General features: G+C 36.9%; 1 long non-coding RNA gene across 1 annotated transcript; it reads left to right on the top strand.

Annotated features, from left to right (window-relative positions):
- The first annotated feature begins 1,776 nt into the window (after positions 1 to 1,776).
- Positions 1,777 to 9,237, top strand: LOC111093626. Its single transcript, XR_005382933.1, has 3 exons — positions 1,777 to 2,268; positions 5,321 to 5,520; positions 7,509 to 9,237. It is a non-coding gene; the product is annotated as an uncharacterized LOC111093626 (long non-coding RNA).
- Positions 9,238 to 9,720: the final 483 nt, after the last annotated feature.

Below are 9,720 nucleotides of genomic sequence, written 5' to 3'. Positions count from 1 at the left end.
TGGCGGGATATGAAACTACAAGCCATCAGAAAGTGAGGCCATGTACCATTCTTGTGTTTGGTCTTCAAGGAACTTATGGTGGCCTAGCTGAGACTTTTACTACTTACTCTCTTCTCACATTTGGGTTCCTCGAAGTAACCAAGTTGCTCTTTGGTAGGGCTTCTTTGCCTTTCTTTCTGGCGCTATTCCAGTTCCATCTGAGCACTGCTTTTTTCTCTGAGCTCAATTTTTGCGAGCTAAAGTTCATGATTTTGTACAAGAAACTGTTAAATCCATTGGCTGTTTTTTTTTTTTTTTTTAAGATTTCATTTATTTATTCACGAGAGACACAGAGAGAGAGAGAGGCCGAGACACAGGCAGAGGGAGAAGCAGGCTCCATGCAGGGAGCCCGACGTGGGACTCAATCCCAGGTCTCCAGGATCACGCCCTGGGCTGAAGGCGGTGCTAAACCATTGAGTCCCCCAGGCTGCCCAGCTGTTTGTTTTTTGGTTTTTGGTTTTTGTTTTTTTAAGCTAATTTCATTAGCCTCACACTATGATTTATGGCTTAAGCCAAAAATGGCTAAGGAGAGAAGGAATATTCTGCTTGATAAGTTTCTGAGGCAGCTAATTATTGATAAATAGAAAATAACTAGCTTAGAAGCGCCTGGGTGGCTCAGTCATTAAGCATCTACCCTTGGCTCAGGTCATGATCCCAGGACTCTGGGATTGAGCCTGAGTCAGGTTCCCTGCTCAGAGGGGAGTTGTCTTCCCCTCTCCCTCTCCACCTCCCCCTGGCTCGTGCTTTCTTGCTTTGCTCTGTCTCTCAAGTAAATAAACAACATCTTAAAAAAAAAAAAAAAAAAAAAAAAAAAAAAGAACTAGCCTAAGCAGGGAGAGTACATTGGAGTCATCTAATACGATGTGTAGACCTCGGTTTTATTCCTGAATATGGTTGAATTTGTTCTGGTGTATTTAGAGGTTTTAGGATGCTGCTGGATGATCTCTCTTGAGACCAGTATTCTGAAGAAGGGTTGGTTTCATTTTTAGATTTTATTTTTTTTATTTATTAATGATCTATTTATAGATCTATATATAGATCTATATATATATACTGAGATTGAGAGAGAGAGGCAGAGACAGGCAGAGGGAGAAGCAGGCTCCACTCAAGGAGCGGGACGCAGGACTCAATCCCGGATCTCCAGGATCATGCCCTGGGCCCAAGGCAGGCGCCAAATTGTGAGCCACCCAGGGATCCCCCTGGTTTCATTTTTAGAGAATAGTGGATATACAAGGGCATTTCCAAATCTGGAAATATAAAATTGCCCACCCAGAAATTTGCTGAGCTTCTAATTTGGCTGTTAATCAAACAATCTAAAAATAAGGGTTGCTTTAAATAAAAGACTAAAATAAATCACTCAAGAGTCAGTCTCAAATCTGATTTTGTATAGTAGGCTAATTATAACACCAAATCACTTATTTATTCCTCCTTAAATCTACCATGATTGCATGTGTTTTTGCACCTAACTAGTATAAACCCTCCTCCTTTTAAGTTAGGTGAGGAAATACACATCTTTCTTTTTGCCTATTAAGAGAGCATATTTTCTTAAAATCTTTTGCTAAGGGAAATGTTTCTTAGAATTCAAAGAGTCCAAAGAAAAAGCTATAATAATGTGAGCCAACTGGAAGGTGTTGAGAAAAAGCAATGAACTTGGAGCAAAAAAAACCCTGGAGTTTAAATAAGTCCAACCATTACTGTGTTGCCTTAACCAATTTGCCTAACTTCTCTGAACTTCAATTTCTGAAGAAAACAGAGAACAAGTTAAAGGGGATTCAAAGCTACATAGTAATTAGACCCTCCTTAGAGCTGGAAGAAGTCAGGTGGCCTTTATAAACATTCTCTAAATATTTAAACCATTGTGGATAGATGGACTCTTTAAAATTATAACAATAATACCTTCAATTTATATAATTTTGTCCTAGAAGAACTTGTGTAAAAAAGGAATAATTTATTCTAAAATAATTTAAAGGACTAGAATAAATGACACCTATTAATATCTGCCAGTGTTTTGTCATAATGTTATGATGATAAGCATTCTAAGAACTGAATATAAGCCATGAACTGATGAGATCATAGGTTCTCATAGGGACAAATCCACATCTAATTTGGATCCCATCCAGAACTGATGAGCCTTCTTGCCCAGCCTTAACTTGGAGACAGAGAAAAGAATGTGATGGGCTTGGGAGGAAAAAGCATTCAAAAGCCACCTTGAGATGTTTTGCATTCCAGGTCCCACACTCAGCATTTTAAAATTAGCTTTTTTATTTTAAAGAAAGTGAGAGTTTTTCTGGCTCCATTGTATGCTCCATATACTTCTTGACATTGTGCTTCTTGCATGCTGTTGCTCATATAAAAGAAAATAATATTTGATAAGTATTAATTTTCCAAAAGATAATTTTTTTTACCTAGGCAAATTTGTTTAAATTTTTAAAATTTTACCTAGTCAGATTTAATCCAAGCCAATCTAAACTTCAAACCCAAATCAAACAAAAAGGAGGAAGGGAAAAAACCCCGAAAAATCTTTCTTTTAAGCTAGCTTTCTTTTCATTGAAAAATTAAGTTCTGGGCAGCCAGGGGTGCCTCAGTAGTTTAGCGCCGCCTTCAGCCCAGGGCCTGATCCTGGAGTCCCAGGATCGAGTCCCACATCAGGCTCCCTGCATGGAGCCTGCTTCTCCCTCTGCCTGTGTCTCTGCCTCTCCTCTCTCTCTCTCTCTCTCTCTCTCTCTCTATGATGAATAAATAAATAAAATCTTTAAAAAAAAAAAGAAAAATTAAGTTCTGATTTTGTTGGAAACCTTTCCATACAACTTTTTTTAATATAATTTTATCTTCTCATGATGATCCAGGTTGGAATAATAGTTTCAAAGCCTTTTGGAGGTGATAACAACCAATCCTGGTTAATTTTGTAGCTTTTCCTTCCTCCTTATTTCCTTCTTTATTTTATACCTTTTTTCTTTTAAATCACATATCACATACATAATGTTAATTTATTTTAACTTATTGTAACTTATTTTTAAGGTTAATGCAAATTATAACAGATTTATTGATATATAATTCATATAGCATGCAATTCACTCTTTTAAAGGACACAATTCAGTGTTTTTAAAATATTCACAGAGTTGTGAAATCATCAACCACTATCTAATTCCAGAACATTTTTATCACTCCCCCCTCCTAGATAAACTCTACTTATTAGCATTTACTTCCCATAACTCCCTCTCCCCAGGCCCTGGCTACCACTAATCTTCTTTCTGTTTCTTTAGATTTGCCTATCTTACAAATTTATGTTTCATATAAATGGAATCATACAATATGTGGCTTTTTGTGTCTGGCTTCCTTCATTTAGGAGAAAGTTTTTAAAGTTCCATCTACGTTGTAACATATATCAGTATTTCATTTCTTTTTATTGCCTAATAATATTGCATTGTATGGAGCTACCACATTTTATTTGTTCATTTATCAGTTTATGGACACTTGGGTTATTTCTACCATTAGGCTATTATGTTACTATTAATATTTGTGTGCAAGTTTTTGTGGGGACATATGTCTTCAATCCTCTCTGGTTGTACATAGAGGTGGAATTACTGAATCATATGAGAACTCTATACTTAACTTTTTGAGGAACTGCCAACCTGTTTTCCAAAGTGGCTACACAATTTTACATTCTCATCAGCTGTGTACAAGGGTCCAATTTCTCCATATCCTTGTCAAAATTTGTTGTTCTCTGTCTTTTTTATTATAGCCATCCTAGTACATGTTAACTAGTGTCTGATTGTGATTTTGAGCTAAATGTATTTTGATTTGCAAGAATTTTTCAGAATTGTATGACATTCTTTATGACAAATAGCCATAAAGCACCAGCATTTGTTGAACACTTTTCCAAACAATATCTCATCTTGTGGGGTATAGTTCTTTTCGTTCTACAAAGAGACCAATGTAAGGGAAGTGCCTTTTGTGGTTTTAGTTACAAGTGGAGTCAGTATTTGCACCCAAGGCTGTCTGACACCCATGTCATTGTTGTGCAACTTCATTATAAGCTGTGGAGATACATTCCAAATCAGGTCTTCAGATTCACAGGCTTTAAATTTCGATTTTGGGACACCAAAGCCCAATGACTTACTCTGTTCATCAGAGAGACTTTAAGGTCTTTGGGAACATCATGTTGGGGTCCTGGTCCTAAATCCTGGAGAAGGATCAAAAGAGCCTCAGCTGAGTAGCACTTTGTCTCAATTCTTTCTCCTTACCCACTTTGCTCAGATTTGTCTGATTCTCTGACTATTCAGCTGGGTGATGTAGCCCTTTGTTCATCAGAAAGACTAAAATTTATTGTACTGATATAAATTCCTGCCTCAAAGGGATAATTGATTACATTATCTATCTAGTTGACAGGCCTTTAAAGCCAGAAAATTCAGCATTGTGGGAGAAGTAAATCTAATACTCTGGAGAACAGCCAGAGATCCTGTAGTCACAGCTGCCCTGAAGAAACTACCCTTGTTTCTGACTTCCTCTCTTTCCAATTATCTTGACACATTAATCTTACGAATTCCATGTCACCTGACTATACGTTTAAAAAAAAGAATCCAGTCTGTTTGCCTTTCAATCTATTATTCTATTTATACATAATTTTTATTCAAGTAATATGGGCACATGGCTAAGAGTAAGAATCCCTTGCTCCATCCATTCCACCTTTACTCCATTCTCAAGAATCAACCACTGGTAACAAATATCTGGTAGTGCTTTTATGTCTTTACATGTGCTTTTTCTATCATTGTTTGATTTATCAATTTTAGACATTATGAAAATTTGCTTCCTTTATAATAAAAGCCATTATGAAATATTCATTCAGTGATACCACTTCCCACTTTCCTAATAACTTAAAAGGTATTACCACACCTTAATTTTTAATTTCATACACTGTAGGTATTTTCCTCCATTGCTCATCTTGTAAGATGAGGATATTAGTGACTGTATCCTGGCATTTAGTTCTCCTCTCCTTTCTTTCCCAACTAACTTCTATACTTTGTCATTGCATCGTCACAGTTGATAACATTTATGGTCTGTTCTGTCACAATTTAATTTTCCATATGTTGCCTACAGGTTAGGCCTAAAAGCCAAAAGGCAATAAAATGTCATTATTGTGACTCTATGAAAATTATGAATTGACGTGGTATTATACTATGATTATATTTTTCTTGTATAGTTTTTCCCCATGAAGTTTCTAAAACTCCTCCTTTTCTTATACTACTTACCTTTACTTTTTGATTATTTCTATACATATCAGGTGTGGTTTTGTGTGTAGCTTTTTCCTGGAGTCTCCCCCGCACCCCAGGCAAGACCTTCTATCCATCTTTCCCAGTTTGAACTGCCTCAAGGCCAGATGCACAGCTGTCATCCTGGGACTTCTTTTCACCTTCTTGGTTCATTCCCATGTTTCACTGGAATACATCCCCAAGAAATTTTTAAAGAAACGGTGTATGGGAGGTAAATTGTTTTAAGCTGTTCCATATCTGAAAATGGATTTAGTCTATATCACATTTGGATGATAGTTTGTGGTGGCATATAGAATTCCAGGTTCAAAATCATTTTTTCATTAGAACTTTAACAATATTATTCCACGGTTTTTTGGCAACCCATAGTGTCATTGCAAAGCCCAGTGCTAGGGGTGCCTGCGTGGCTCAGTGGTTGTGCGTCTGCCTTTGGCTTGCATCGTGGTCCTGGGGTCCTAGGATTGAGTCCTGCATCCGGGTTCTTGCAGGGAGCCTGCTTCTCCCTCTACCTATGCCTCTGCCTCTCTCTCTCTCTGTCTCTCATGAATAATTAAATAAATAAAATCTTAAGGAAAAAAAAAGAGAATGTCCTTATTTCTATTTTTTCTGTTTTTTCTTGGAACTACTATTACTGATGTTAGGTTTTTTTGTATTGCTCTTACTCAATTTCTTTAGAAGAGACCTCTCTACATTTTCTTTAAGATAGACTCTAAAAAAATTCTTCAAGAAAGCTAGAGATGGAAACTTATTTTTTAAAGATTTATTTATTCATGAGAGACACACAGAGAGAGGCAAAGACACAGGCAGAAGGAGAAGTAGGCTCCCCAGGGAGCCCGAGGCAGGACTCGATCCTGGATCCTAGGATCATGGCCTGAAGTGAAGGCAGACACTCAACTGCTGAGCCACCCAGGCGTGAGATGGGAACTTTTCTGAAAACACACTTTTAAAAAAATGAACTTCTGGGGGTTCCTGCGTGGCCCAGTTGGTTAAGCTTCCAACTCTTGGTTTTGCCTCAGGTCATGATCTCAGAGTTGTGAGATGGAGCCTTGCTTCCAGTTCTGCACTTAGCACAGAGTTGACTGGAGATTCTTTCTCCCTTCCCTTCTGCTCCTCCCCCTCTTGCATGCACTCTCTCTCATAAATAAATAAATAAATAAATAAATAAATAAATAAATATTTTAAAATAAAGTTAACATTTATGTTTTTTCCCAGTTTTATTGAGATTATCGACATATATAACTATATAAATTTAAGGGGTATAGCATAACGGTTTGACTTAAATATATTGTGAAGTGATTAGCACCGTAAGTTTAGTTAGCTTCCATCATCTCATACAATAAAAAGAGAAAGCAATAAAAGAAAAGAAGAAAAAGCCTTTTTTTTTTTTTTTTGGTAATGAGAACTCTTAGGGCTTACTCTTTTAACAATTTTCATATATATCACACAGCAGCATCAGCTGTTGTCATCATGTTGTATTTTATATCCCTAGTTCTTATTTATCTAATAACTGGAAGCTTGTACTTTTTGACCACCTTCCTCCTGTTCCTCCTGCCCTCACCCTTCACCTCTGATAACCACAAGTCTGATTTCTCTCTCTCTTTGCCCACCCCTCCTTTTTGGTTCCACATATAAGTGAAATCATACAGTATTTGTCTTTCTGTCTTAGTTCACTTAGTATAATGCCCTCAAGTTCCATCCATGTTGTTACAAATGGCAGGATATCCTCTCTTTTTTTTTTCTATGGTGGGATAATATTGCATTATATGTATATACCACAACTTCTTTATCCATTTATTCATCAGTAGACATGTAGGTGGTTTCCATGTTTTGGCTATTATAAATAATGCTGCTATGAACATGGGGAATACCTCTGTTTTTGGTCCCACAGCCCACTGCTACCATTTGTTAGATCCAGGATATCTGTGTTTTGTACCTCTCTTATATTCTTCAGACTGTTTTTCTCCTTACTTGTATTCCCTGCCCCATCCTCAATACTTACACATACACATACATTTCCTCCCTCTCTCTGTCTAGACTGATGCTTCTTCTTTCTTCCTTCATCACTAAACATATCACTCTGTCTGATTTCAGTCTTCCAGAAACTGATCTAATCTCTAATCTGTTGTTCACCAGTGGAGCCCTTCTTCTTTTTTTTTGTATTAAAATTATTCCTTTTATGTTCTTTTTCTGTCATTTTAATAGCATCTCAAGAGGAAGAAGAGATAAATATATGATTGTTTCACCAAACTGACCTCTAATAAATCAAGCTCTTCATCAGAACCTGTCTTTGCTCTGCCCAGATCCTTGTTACTCATTATCATTAACTCAGCTTTCTTTGGATTGCCTGATTTTGCTCTATATGATCCAGTATCTTCACTCAATTGCTCAGGTTTGCCATTATTCTTCTCGGTACGGAGAAATTCCTTCTTGTACTATAAAACAGGTCTGAAAATTACTGTTTGGTGTTTAGGATTAGTGATTATTATGCTGACAACTATAACTCAACTGTAGTAAAATTATTATTTCCTTTATATCCTCTCATAGAAATGAAAGTGGTGAGTAATTAGCTGTGTGTTTGGTGTGGGGTCTAGGGGAGTGAGAAAGGAAGGAGAGGACCAAGTCATAATTTTCATTAAATAGAGCATCTAGAAGGTTATTAAGAATGATGAAGTTTTATTTTTTTAAAAAAGACTTATTTATTTATTTGACAGAGAGAGCATGAGAGGAAGGAATAGAGGGAGAGAGAATCTCAAGCAGGCTCCACACTGAGTGCAGAGCCCTACCTGGGGCTCAGTCTCATGATGCTGAGATCACGACCTGAGCCAAAACCAAGAGTCAGACACTTAACAGACTGTGCCGCCCAGGTGCCCTGATAAACCTTTCTCCATCATCAGTAAAGATAGCCAAGAAGAAATAGGTTTCAGTTGCAATATGATCAGTTTTTTAGAAAAAACTAGAAAATATTTCTGAATGAGAAAGAATTTCTGTAGAAAATCATGTAATTTCATTTCTTTAAAAATAATATCGGGACTCATTTTGTTTTCAGTAAGTATTTAAATGTGATCCAAATTAGAAGCAGAAGTATGGACTAGAAGTCCTATCTAGCTTCTTCTCCTAGGATGACGATGAAAAATAACAACAGTAATGGTAATCAGTATGTTTTATTGAGTATTTGCAGTGTGCCAGCTTCTGGGCTAAGTACTTTACATGCCAATCTCATTTAATTCCTACAACAGGCCTATGAGGTAAGAAATATTAGTATTTCTACTTGACAGAGAAACCCATTATCCCAGATCCCTAAAGTAATAGATTCAGATCTGGGTCTGTTTGACCACAAGATGCTTGCTTTCAAGATGCCACATGAATTTGTCTCTTCTAGGATGCTGTGATTTTCATTTTCAAAATCAATGCCTTTATCTAGGACCACTATGCCCTTATTGTTCTAAGTAATACTTGTAATTGTTGTTTTTAGTGATTTGTTCTTTACCCTGCATTATTATATCATCGAATCAGATTGAGGTGATGATGCCTCTACTTCTAAAATTTGAACTAGTTTTCTATTGTCATAAAAATGTGCCGTCTTCCAACTGTTTTTCAAAGTCAGATGACTTGTCAGTACTTATACAGAATACCCTTAAGACTCTGTATCCACTGTGAAGCTTAGCTACTGTCCTGAATGGACAGTTTCAGAAAATGACTTTCTGGCCCAACCCCATGACAGTCTGTCAACTCTTAACAGCCTTGTGGGAGTGCTGGCAGATGGCAATCAGAGCAGGTGAGCACTTCCTCATAAGGACACTCTTCACAGTAGTCTTTAAAAATTGTGGCTGCTTCATGTAGGGTAAAAAAATCGGGTAAAAGAAAAACCTTTATCCCACGGAGTCTTTAGATAGATTCAATCTTATTTTACAATACTCAGCTATATGTTTATTTTTGCTCTTGTTGGCTTTATTGTTCATTAAAGAATTGTTTGCTCTTTATACATATGAGTGACTTGAAAAGTGCATATTTATTTTAAATCTACATAAAAGGCACAAGAACAGTAAGAAAAGAAGGGAAGGAAGAAAAGAAGGATAAAGAAAAAAAGGGTTTTGCTATGGAAGTTAAGAGAAATCCAATGGCAGCAGATCCCTATTATGTCACAAATGGTTAATTATACCCTAAATTAAATTCTGACACTAAAACATATTCACACAATTGCAGTTAGCCTACAATGTGATTGTCGATACAAAGGAATTCTGCAGTCCTTTCCAGCACTTATACCTGTTCCCCCACTCCCCCCACTCTGTAGTATTTATCCTGAGGTGATCCAAGTAAGAATCCTCCTATAGCTACTGGCCAACATACCACTGCCCACTGCTTCCCCTACTCCATTTCTTCTCCCTCCCTCGCTCCTTCTAAACTCAGTTTGACC

This window comes from Canis lupus, chromosome 32 (assembly GCF_011100685.1).
Source record: "Canis lupus familiaris isolate Mischka breed German Shepherd chromosome 32, alternate assembly UU_Cfam_GSD_1.0, whole genome shotgun sequence".
Taxonomy (NCBI): domain Eukaryota; kingdom Metazoa; phylum Chordata; class Mammalia; order Carnivora; family Canidae; genus Canis; species Canis lupus.
Note: the sequence above shows the minus strand (reverse complement) of the source record. Positions and strands in the feature narration are given on the sequence as shown.